Raw genomic sequence first — 12,684 nt, 5'->3', positions numbered from 1 at the left:
CAGCTCAGTGAAATATACCTCAATCACTCAAACTCTTTCATTATAAATTATACCATAGCATTTAGCTGTCAGAAGCTTTTAAATTATAAATTGAAGAAAAATCTTAACTATTAGGCTTAAAGATTATGTCAATAGTCATTTCCTGTGCACATGAATGTTACTGAAGAAACTCATGCATTTCTGCCCTCTCAGGACCAAAAAGTATGTCTATGGGGAGGTCTGGGGATGAACTTAAATCACTTGTCTCTGTTTTTATGGCCATTGAAAACTGAGGGCCATTAAAAACAATGTGAGGTCTAAATAAGAACTGATTTTAAACATCCTTATTTTCTGATAAGCTCTGAAACCACTCAATTTAAAAAATTTTAAATATGTGCTATTATAAGGCATCTTAATACTTTACATAGATGGGTATATCATGAGGGCCAAATTTCAAAAATTAAGTTATATGTATTTTAAGGGCCCATGAAAGATTGTTTCTACTCTGTGTACAGCATATCTGTGCCTCTTGCTGACCGTAGCCCCTATGTCAGAGTCCTCTTGAAACATGGGCAATAACCAAGTGGAAAAAGTGGGGTGCGGTGGCAGAGAGAGGAGAGTTAAGGAGGGAAGGAAAGAGAGAAGTGGGAAGCAATTTCCAGATCCTCCTTTCAGAAAGGGGAGGCCTGGCCCACCAGTGTCCAGTCAGGCTACAGGTGTGATGTTCTGGGATACAGAGGAGAGACTGCCTTGGAGAGGAGACCTGACTTCAGGCCAAGAACAGAAGGAAAAAGGCTGCTACACCTGGACACACCTGGCCTGAGAGGTCCAGAGAGCAGCCACACCAGGTCTCAGGAACACCAAGGCCCAGGTGGCTCTACTCCCTCTCTGGTCAGACAGCTGAGAGGGTAATGGTGGTGGTGGGAACAGCTTGACCCAAGACAGCAGACTTCCTGTCACCTTAAAACATTGCTGGCTCTCCCTTCCCCCAACCCATTCAAGCCCCACCAGACTCATGGCTACTTCAGAGATATATACTGTGATTACATGGCTGCATTCCTTTCCCTGTTGAAAGGAAACAGAGCATCCTGGGAGAATAAATGAATTTCCCCAAGTGGGAGGTTAAGAACTTGTTACTCAAGATGCACATTTAGTTAAACTAGAGGAACAGGGAAATAGGCAAGAAGGGGTGGAAAAAAATAGGTTCTAGAAAAAGATGTAGATCCCACTTTCTAATAGGGTATGAGTTGGGCAACGCCTATTGAGTAAATATCTTTAGAGGATGGAGTAGTTTATTAAGGAAAGGAAGGGATCACGTATTTTTAATTACCAAGCTGATAAGTAACAGCAGCTTTCCCTAATTAAGGGCTCTGGTTGAGGGCAGATTTCTCCTAGAATGAAGTCAATACACACCTCTGACACCACAAAACTGACTCAGAATCTCTAGCAAGATAATGGACCTAAAATTCAAACTTTATTAAGAGAGAAGATGAAATCCTCAATTCTAAAAGTTGCCATCTGTATAAGAGCCAAGGCTGGAAGCTGGGAAGAGTACTCAGGCCAGAATGCTAGGAGTCAGGGAGATGGCAGAATAGGGGGCCCTCAACACAAGCAATTGTAAGCAGGGCTCTGGGCCTCAGCAGTGACACCAGCATGACATTAAGGTAACACATTGAGGTAACAGACACACTATGTCAAAGTTGGTCTAGACCCAGGATGCTGAACATAGGGGCCTGCAGCGCCCCCTTCCACCTCAGCAGGCTCTGTAACTTCTCCCTAAAGCACACCCGGATGGAAGGGGGAGGCAGGTAGGAGACTCATGAGATGGGAAAACAGCCCTGACAGTTTCACCTCTTACTTGACTGAATATTTAACAGTCTGCCTCTGTTGCAGATGTGTTTCCTCTCCAGGGCTGGGGATTCCAGGACAAGAGGAGGTTGCATGCAGGACATAAAGAAAGCTACCTGATTCTCCTCTCATTCTAGTCATGGTGTGGACATCTTAACCCAGTTACACCATTGAAATTGGCTCTCTGTACTGATAACTTACAATTTAGTTGTTTTGTATTCCATTTTATTTGGCCTTAAAGTTTAGAACACACCTAAATGATTGACTGTGATGATACTGATGACATTCATGGACTTTTGTGAATGGGTTAGGAAAATTCATGGCATATGAGAAGCTTGCCCAGGGTTGCCCAGCTAACTAGTCAGTGGCAGAACAAGGACTCAAGTGATCTGGCTCCGACAGTCTGGTTCCTATCCACTCTGGTATGTTGCCCTAGGGAGCAGAGTCACAACATGTGACAGTCACAATAGTAATTTTCTTTATATAAAATCAGTTCTCAGAATTTAAAAGGCCAGCAACATAAATGGTAAGAGTGAAAAGTTTATGAAAGGAAATCAAACAGCCAATATTTTTATGAAAAGATACACAAACTCACTTATGATAAGAGATATAAATTTAAAAAGCGACAAAATAACATATTTCACTGAATGATAAAAACTATCCAGTTATAAAATAATAAATCCTGAGGATGTAATGTATAGCATGGTGTGTACAGCTAACAATATTGTGTTGTATATTTGAAAGCTGCTAAGAGAGTAGATCTTACAAGTTCTTTAACAATGAAATAGTAGAAAAAGAAATCAAGAAAACAATACCATTTACCATCGCACCAAAAAGAATAAAATACCTAGGAATAAACCCACCCAGGAAGTCAAAGGACCTGTACTCCGAAAACTATAAGACATTAATGAAAGAAATTGAAGACGACATAAACAGATGGAAAGATATACCGTGTTCTTGGATTGGAAGAATCAATATTATTAAAATGGCCATACTACCCAAGGCAATACACAGATTCAGTGGAATCTCTATTAAATTACCAATGACATTTTTCACAGAGCTGGAACAAAAAAGGTTAAAATTTGTATGCAAACACAGAAAATCCTGAATAGCCAAAATAGTCTTGAAAAAGGTAAACAGAGCTGAGGAATCACGCTCCCTGACTTCATACTATACTACAAAGCTACAGTGATCAAAACAGTCTGGTACTGGCACAAAAACAGACACACAGATCAAAGGAACAGGATAGAAAGTCCAGAAATAAACCCATACACTTCTGGTCAATTAATCTACGTCAAAGGAGGCAAGAATATATAATGGAGAAAGGACAGTCTCTTCAACAAGTGGTGGGGAAAACTGTACAGCTACCTGTAAAAGACTGAAATTAGAATGCCATATATAGAAATTTAACCCAAAATGTACTAAAGACCTAAATGTAAAACCAGATACTATAAAACTCCTAGAGGAAAGCATAGGCAGAACACTCTTGGACATAATTATTACTATATTAGTATCCAGAATATATAAAGTATAATTATTATATTAGTATCCAGAATATATAAAGAAATCCCATAAATCAATTTTTTAATTACAGATACTCCAATAAAAAACTGGGCAAAACTATGAAGGCTATGATTTACAGAAGAGAAAACCCAAATGATTAAAACTGTGGAAAAAAAATTTAAGGGAAAAACAAAACATAGAGTTATCTTTTCAGCCTCATGGGAAATGCAAATTAAAATAACAGTAAATATTTCGTATTTATCAGATCAACAAAAATGTTTAAATTCTGAAAAGAGCACATTTTGACAAGGATGTGATGCAACTACTTGGAAAACAATTTGACTGTACTAAGTATGAAGATGCATTTGTCCTTCAATCCTTCAACTCAGCAATTCAGCTTCTAGGGATAAGAGTGTGCAGTGAAAGCTAATTGTTAATTATTCAAGTATTCAGGTTATCTTGTGAACCAGTTGTTAGTAGCTTGAAATTGCCATGATGCATTTACACCACAGATATCTGCAAATCAGGGTTTTGTTTTGTTTTGGAGGATTTTTTGGGTTTGTTTTGTTTTGAGATCCTGTTTACCAGAACACCACCGCCAGACACAGAAACACTCATACATTAAGTACAAGGAGACATTGTAGAAGAAACATTCAGAATCTACACTGTATTTAAGTTTAATGGGTGTTAGTTTCAGGACATATTTTCTATTAGATCATCACTGAGGTACAGTAACATACTTTAACCTTAGTTTATATTTTTCGATTAGTTCCACATCCTCAACTATGTAATCATTCTTAACTGTTTTAAACAGTAAGAAATGTGTATTACTTCACATAACAAGACACTGGAGTGGCTCCCTGGATGCTTCACTTGGTGACTATTCTGTGTCTTTAAGTTGCTTGGTTCCTTCCCTTCCCACTTTGCCATCTCCAGAAGCTCCCTCATTTAACAGGATGGCTGAATCGATGCCAGGAATTCTTTCACTGATGATCGATGATTGTATCTAGGGGAAGAAGAGCTGTTTCTTCCCACGTGTCTTTTTATCAAAGAAAATTTTCCCTGTGGTTCCCTAGCAGACTTCCCCTTTGGTCCCATTGGTCAGCTTGAATAGTTTAAATAACATTCCACTATATTCAGAATTTGTCATAGGATTTAAGTAGTTGTTTGCAAGGCTTACTCCTAACATAAAAGTTAAAATTTTTAAACAGAAAAGGAAAACCCTGGAGTCTCACATTGACAATTAAAGCTACTCATTATTTTAGATCCGGGCAGAAATCATAAGTAATTTAGGTAATTTTCACCAAAATTATCTCAGTAAAGTTCATGTACTTCAAGTGTTTAAGAATCAACTTTCATTCAGATCAGTGCCTTATTTTCTGACAATTTAATGTATTTTTCACAGATTTAGAACTTTAACCTTGACGAGAGGTATAAATGCTATGATTATCTTAATGTCAATATTATGTTTAAAAATAATCTTGCCTGAGGTAAAAGGATCATATATATGGAAGTCATGCATTTATGACTAGGGTCATTTACATTTCTCTTGCATTAACTCTATTTTGACATGCTTACCATTGAGCAAAGGAAAGCATATGGTTATTATAGCCAACTTCCTTCCAGTTCCAACCTCATTTTCTACTGCAAACATCCAGGGGAACTAGGAGGTTCTCCAAATCATTCACTAATATGAAAAAGACTGAAGGCCAAATGTATTAATTTACTAATGAGATCTACATGTGTAAGTGCGGACTATAGAGTCTGACAGCTTAATAAGAAAACAATATCCCATATGCCCTGAATCCATACATGTCTGTCTACCACCTGTAAACTTTCTAAGATAATCCTGATTATATTATCAAAAATGGCTACTTTCTAAAATTTATTTTGATACATCACTGTATCATATTTAAACCATGAAACTTTCCTCTTGAAGTGGTTTTAGTTGTTTTTGCAATTGGCAGCGTTAACTCAGTTCAGCAATTTGGAGACCAGCAGCCCCCAGGGACGTGCTCCTTGCTGGAGAATACCAAACATTTTTCATAATGCCAGTGAGGGGTGAAGGAGGGAATGGTGGGCTGAAGGGGCAAATCTTAGAAATGATCTATTTTTGCAGTCAGAAGAGAAAATGTATGACCTTCATAAATTTTCAATTTAATTTAATTATAAAATTGTATACACATCACATGGTATTCAATAAAAAATTAAAATATCACTTTCCCCACAAATCCCAAGTTTCACTCCCTAGAGGCAAGCATTGTAAAGTTTCTTTTGTAACTTTTCAAAAATATTTTATATATAGTCATACAAATGCAGTTTTTATTTAACCTAAAATAAGGTTTTACTAAATATCTTTTTCATCTAGCTTTTAAAAATACACTTGAAAAAAATTTCCAAATCAGCATATACAGATCTACAATTCATTTATTTATTCATTCAACAGACATTCATTAAGTGCTAGGTGTTAAGTATTAGGTGTTAGGAATCAAAAGGTGAGCAAAACAGACATGGTCTTTCCTCTCACAGGATGTATATTCCAATGAGGGCAGTGAAAGTATATAAATTTAAAAAAGGAGTATAATTCCAAATTATGAAGGAAACAAAAAGGGAGATGTTTTATAGGGGGCTCACTTCAGATGCGCAGGGCAAGTGTGGCCTCACTGAGAAACTGACATTGAAGCTGAGATCAAAGAAAGGAAACTAGTTATTCAAAAACTGGGACAAGAGAATTCCAGGCAAGAGAAAGGCCTTGAGATGTGAAAATTGTTTGGCGTGTTCTAAAAACTAAGAGTAGGCCAAGGTGACTGGTGTGTAGCAAGAGAGGAGAAGCAAGAAATGAGGTAAGCCACGTGAAGGTGTGGATCTTTTTTCTCTTTTTAAAATATTTTTTATTCTATTTTTCTTGTGGTAAAGTATACCTACATAAATTTATCATTTTAACCGTTTTTTAGTGGCATTAGATATATTCACAGTCCATTCACAAACCATCACCACTATACATTTCCAGAACTTTTACATCATCCCAGACAGGAACTCTGTGCCCATCAAACAGTAACTCTCCATCCACGCTTCACCCCATCCTCTGGTGACTGCTGTTCTACTTTCTATCCCTTTGAATTTGCCTATTCTAAGTACCTCATGTAAGTGTAATCATACAATATTTGTCCTTTTTTGTCTGGCTTATTTCACTTAGCATAATGTCTTCAAGGTTCATCCACCTTGCAGCATATATCAGAATTTCCTTCCTTTTTAAGGCTGAATAAAATTCTATTGTACATACTTACCACATTTTCTTTATCCATTCATCCACTGATGGCATCTGGGTTGTGTCTACCTTTTGGCTATTGCTCATAGTACTGCTATGAACATTGCTGTACAAGTATTTGAGCCTCTTTCAATCCTTCGGGGTATATACCTTGAAGTGGAATTGCTGGATCACATGGTAATTTTACATTGAACTTTTTGAGGAACTGCCATACTGTTTTCTACAGTGCCTGCACTACTTTACATTCTCCCCAGTAATGGTACGAGGGTTCCAATGTCTCTACATCCTTGCTAACACTTATTCTGTTGTTGTCTTTTAAATAATAGCCATCTTAATGGGTGTGAAGTGGTATCTCATTTTTTGAGATTAGTTTTTGATTTCATTTACAAATTTTACATTTCCTCATTGGTTAGTTATATTGAGCATCTTTCTCATCTGCTTATTGGCTACTTGTATATCTTCTTTGGATAAATATCTATTCACATCCTTTGTCCATTTTTGAACTGTCTATTCACGTCCTTTGTCCATTTTGTCATTGTTGAGTTGCAGTTCTTCATATATTCTTTATATTAATCCCTTATCAGAGATATGCCTTACAAACATTTTTTTCCATTCTGTGGATTGTCTTTGACAACCTCTTGACAATGACGTTTGATGCAGTTTTTAATCTTGGTGAAGTCCAGTTTATCTGTTTCTTTCCTTTTGTTGCCTGTGCTTTTGTGTCATATCCAAGAAGACATTGCCAAATCAGTAATGGTGGCTTCCACACCTGCCTACACAGTTGTAGGCAAAGGCCTGGTGCTGGTGGCTGCTGAGGTTGCAACTTAGGTTGTAGGAGTAATACCCAGCAAGGAGTGTGTGATGGCATGCTAAGGCCCAAACCACTACTTGACAGAAGAAACAGTGCCCATTTGGTGCCCTAAAAAAGAATTTTAAACCCCTGTAAAGTATTCAGCAAAAGCTTTATATAAATGTTACCGACTCAGGCTCTTGGACTCTTTAATTAATAGAAATTGATATGGCCAGATGAGAATTTCAAGCAAGGCTTTATTGGGGCTCATGCTGCAGCATGAGGGAGCAAAATCAAGTAACAGGTGCCCTTGCTCAGGGCTCCTGGAGAGGAGCTGCTTGGGACCTTAAATAGGGTAACAAAGGGGTGGACTGTGGGTTGGGCAGGAGATGTGGCTTAAGTGGTTTGCCCACCCACTGTGGTGCCCTGTTTAGGGATCATGTGCACAATCCTGCTTTTGCTCTCAGAAGTGGCAGTTGGTTTGTGGACTTTTTGTATCTTATTGTTCATAATTTCTCCAACTGCACGTGTCCCTTATAGTTTCTTCCAGATGCAAGCATTCCGGTAAAGGGTCTCAGGTTCCAGCCTATCTCATAAAGAGGAATCCTCTGGTAAAGTGAGTATAATCAAAATTTGTTTTGCTAGGTTTAGATTTTCACACCATGTTTCTCTGAGGCAAATATATTTTGCACTGGATTTTGTATCAATTTCTTAGAATTTGTTAGTCAAGAATTCCAGGAATGGAGATCTGGTTGAAATACAGAGTCATTTATTTGGGATGTGTTAGGACTGCAGCCCAGGAGACACAGATCCAAGAAGCAATTGAACTGTGTTCTGCCGGACTACAAAATGGGGGAGGCTTAAAAAGGCAAAAAAAAAATCACAAGATTACATAAATCGTCACAATTAGGACTGGAGTTGACAAGAAGGGTGCTTGCTAAACAAGGATTATTTAGGGATTGAAATGATTATATAGCGGCAAAAAGCAGGGGGTAGTCTTTGAAATCACAGTTTGCAGCTAGCAGCTACCAGCACATACAGTAAAACCGCTGGTGGTGTCTTTGAGTTTGACACAGTTCAGAAAATTCAGACTCTCAGTGATGCAGGAATATGTCTGAAATCACACCCAACAATGGCCACTCAGTTCAATTTCAGATGTCTCTGCCGTAGTTACTGCATTTTAATTTTTAAATGATTTAAAATGTCATCTACTTCCAGTTTTTAAAGGAGATGTGTCTTCAACTGGTTCAATTGTTTAATTCTAAGTCTAGTGCTACAAAGCCAGGACTCAATATATGATCGAGAGAAACAAGAATAATAAAACACAAGGCACAAAAATCCACAGCAAATTACATGTTCAGAAACACGGCAGGTGACTGCTTTACGAATGCTTTTTGTTAACTCTCTATTACAGTAGCTATCGTTATAATATACGGGAAATACAAAACGGCTCCTTTTTTTCCTAGTAACTAGTTCTTCTGTGTGTGTGCTAAGGGGTCGACTCTACATACCCTTACTCTAAACTGGAGTGTCCGGTATCACCGGTTTTTTAAGGACTGAATTACCTGAGGGAGCATGCTACGCGAATACATTTAAGAATGGGAGACTCTTTTTAGAGCATGTTCTGCTCCCTTGGATCCATTACAAACTGTTTAATTACTTACACCTTCAAGGAAATAGCTCAAGGTGAGGTCCTCAGCAGCCTTGAAATCCTCGTGGAATTTCCAGAAGCCGCACAAAGTAAACCTGCGGCGGGAAGGCGCGCGCGCGCGCGCGCGGCCTCGGGGGGCGGGGCCAGGGCCGGAAGGGGCGGGCCAGGCTGGGGCGCCGGAGCGCCACGCGCGGCCGCCGCGCTTTCTTTTCCGCTCGGCCGCGGACGGAGGGAGGAGCCAGCGGCGCTGTCCGCCGTAGGGGCGGGACGGCAGCGCGGGTGGGCCGGTCGCCGGGCCCTTCGCGTGGGAATTCCCGCGGAGTTAGGTCCTCTACTTCTGCTGGGAACCCGATTACGTGCGAGAGCTCATGGGCCCGCCTCTGCCCCTCCGCCCTGTGGGCCCCGTGCCGGGGCCTACATGCTGGTGGGCTCCGTGCCTTGCGGGCGTGCCGAGCGGCGGGCGCGGCCTCAGGGTCATCCGTGGAGGCACCTTCCCTTCCCCCCACCGCCAGATGATGCAGCCTCCCCGCCTTCTGTCCAGTCGTATTTTGTGAGTAACCGTTACCTGCGAGTCTTAACTGATTCTCTTCTTCAGTAAACGCCCATTTCGACTGTTTTCAGCTCAGAAACTAAGCGTGATTCAGTTGGTTCCGAGGAGTCGGGAAGGTACAGCGGGTGGCTTCGCGCTCTGCCCGGGCCTTCGCTGAAGGCCTTTTGTGTCCCCATTAAAGCTTTGTGTGCGGCCTGGAAGGTTTCAGGGTCCCTTAAGTGGTCGCTCGTTTATCCTTAACATTCTATAAGGGGGGAAGGGGTATTAAGACAACCTTGACCTAACTGGACTTTGTGACTGGTTTTTAAATTTGATAACACAGTACAATTTACCTACTAACAGGGAGCACTGGCGGCGTTTGTTCCAGGATCTTCCGTTGTAAATGTGTTCAGGAGACGTGGCACTGAAGCTGGAGAACAGCATGTACAGTATAGAAGGCCCTTAGGTTGTAAATGCCTGCTGTACCCTCAGATGCTTGAGTTTACATAGAGATGTGTATTTCTGGACATAATACAGAAGAAACTGGTCAACAGCTGGGAGACTGGAAGAACTTTTGCTTGTGCAAAAACGAGTTGTAAGTGAATACCTCTCGATGAGACTTGATATAGTCATGAGTTGGTTTTTTCCCGTCCTCCCCCGAATTTGAAATACACGTTGTTTCGTCTTAAACAATCTAACAGTTAATTGTCAGCAGGGCAGATGTAGTTTAAAGTAGTTTTTATTTGGTATGACAGTCATTCTTTTTGAGGCCTAAGTGGCTTGAATCCTATTTTAATTGCTAAGTCTTGGAATTTTTTAAAATTTTAGAGTAAATGTTTGATTAAAATTTGATGATGCATATAAGTCCTTAACCATAATAAATACACAAGAGCCTACGAATCTGTTTAAGAACTGGAATATTACCAATACCGTAGCATCTGTTTGCTTCCTTGTCCCATTCCACTGCCTTCCATCCTGAGGTGCCCATTAACTGGGATTTTGTGCCCAGACTTGGCTTTTTGAGGGGAGTTGGTTGGATAGCAGTCTTATTGCAGATACATATCCCTAAACATTTTTTTGTTGCTTTAGGCTTTACACAAATGGGACTTGCATGTAGTTTGCAGAAGTGCCATGGATCATATTAAACTGGAATTTTCCAAGTTGGGATTATTCATAACCAGTAGTTGGTGTTCCTAATATGTGAAATATTTCAGCATTCAAGACTTGAAAATGATAAATTGTTTTGCAAGGTCCAACATTTGATATGTCTTCATAAATCATTTCCAATAGCTGTCTGGTTCAATGATTTATCCTCCTGGGGTGCTGTAGGACATGATCTGTGGCCCCGGTCATGCCATTTACAGTACATAAATATGCTTTCAGACAACTTGGGACTTAATTCTACAGGACTATGTCCAGTAATGATGTCAACATAATGTATCTCTGCTCTAAAACTGTATTAGATCTGCCATAATAATGCTTTTATTTGGAGGTCTGTACACTTGTTTTTATATATCTAACCTTTAACCTGGCTCTTCTCGTCCTTGTCAAGCTCTGAGACAGAAAAGCAATGGCTGGGTACTCATTAGGACCATCATGTCTTAAAACCCATACTGCCAGAGTAAAAGAACATCATAAATATATCCACCACTTTTGCCTGTGCTAATGAATCCATTTCCATCTTGGAAAGATCATTCATGGAATTATTAGGGCTTAATCAGTCAAAAGGATTAACACACACTCAAATCATTACAGGTATTTAAAATTTGGGGTTTATCAGTTTGACTGCCAAAAAAGTAGAATTAAGCCACAAGCACATTATATTGTTCCTTCAGAGATGTGTTAAACAATATAGGAAATTACTCTACTGTGTAGACTTTTTAAAAAATTCTTATTTTTTATTGAAGTGTAGTCAGTTTACAATGTTAGTTTTAGGTGTACAACAGAGTGATTCAGTTACACATATGTATATATTTTTCAGATTATTTTCCATTAGGGCTCATTAACAAGTTTATATAGCTCCCTGTGCTCTACTGTATGTTAGTGGTTTTTATTAAAAAGTTGATTGGGAGTCAGGTAGATTGCAAGGTTTTGTTTGTCTGTTTTTATGGCTCCTGATAAGAGTGGTGAAAAAAATCTTTTTGGACCATACTACATATAAGATGCCAAACAAGCAGATGCAAGTACAAATGAGAATTCAAAATGAAATATACTTAATTTCTAGGTGCAGCAGAGCCTGTGAGTTGAAGATGAATGGAGATCATTGTGATAAATGTTTTCCAAAAACTTGTTATACAGGATGGCTGTGAAAAAACCACTAAGAGGACAACTGCATCTAACAAGGTACCAAAAGTTATGTTAAATTGTGTGCTTTTTTATGTGTTTGTGGCATTGTTCCTGAAAAGCAGTACCAAAAATATTTAATAACTGGCACAATGATGACTTAAATTACTATTTGCCGTTTACCCAGCTGAGGGTGTCTTTGAAGAAGTAATTTTAAGACTGAGGTGCCAGTAATCTATATTATGTGATTTACTCAAATATAATGCATTTTTTATTAAAATGGGTGAAATGTTCATTTCAGCATATAGGTTACCTGCAGATGAATGCTCAAGTCTTTAGCAGTGGTGTTTAAAAAATCTTCATTGCCTCAAGTAAGTAATTAACATTTGTCAAGCAACCACTATCTATTGATAATTCAAAGAATCTGATAAATTCCAAAGGGCTGGAGCCATTTCCCGTTAAAGATGCCTTTGTGTGTCAGGTGTATGATTTTATTTGAGTCTTGAATATGGAATGATTTTCACTATTGGTTTCTGATTGTTTTCCAGAGGTTCGGCATACAACTTTTTGGAAGGAAAAATGAACTGGTCAAGAAGACATGAATGGAAGCAAATGATAAAAATATTTTATTTAACATTGATCATCTCACAATAAATTACGTATAAAATTACCACATTCGAATGATTTTTATTGCTAGACAATAAAGTCTGTTTTCTTTAAAAGATACCGTCTTTAAACAGCTTACTAGTCAGACTTGTTTTTAACATACTTTAGGGATAGTTTATTCTTGTCAATAACTGGCTTCCCTGTGGACAGTGATTCTTTTTGAAGTG

At 38.9% G+C, this 12,684-nt stretch overlaps 1 long non-coding RNA gene and 1 other non-coding gene across 2 annotated transcripts; both read left to right on the top strand.

The window, feature by feature from the left end:
- Positions 1 to 9,201: 9,201 nt before the first annotated feature.
- Positions 9,202 to 12,521, top strand: LOC105081447 (uncharacterized). The gene is made up of 5 exons (XR_836442.3): positions 9,202 to 9,589; positions 9,932 to 10,163; positions 11,793 to 11,911; positions 12,153 to 12,222; positions 12,400 to 12,521. It is a non-coding gene; the product is annotated as an uncharacterized LOC105081447 (long non-coding RNA).
- On the top strand, positions 11,995 to 12,083 carry LOC123613054 (small nucleolar RNA SNORD87). The gene has a single exon (XR_006720394.1). It is a non-coding gene; the product is annotated as a small nucleolar RNA SNORD87 (small nucleolar RNA).
- Positions 12,522 to 12,684: the final 163 nt, after the last annotated feature.

Source organism: Camelus bactrianus, chromosome 29, assembly GCF_048773025.1.
Source record: "Camelus bactrianus isolate YW-2024 breed Bactrian camel chromosome 29, ASM4877302v1, whole genome shotgun sequence".
NCBI lineage: Eukaryota > Metazoa > Chordata > Mammalia > Artiodactyla > Camelidae > Camelus > Camelus bactrianus.
The sequence above is the reverse complement of the archived record's forward strand: the minus strand, read 5'-3'. Positions and strand labels throughout refer to the sequence as shown.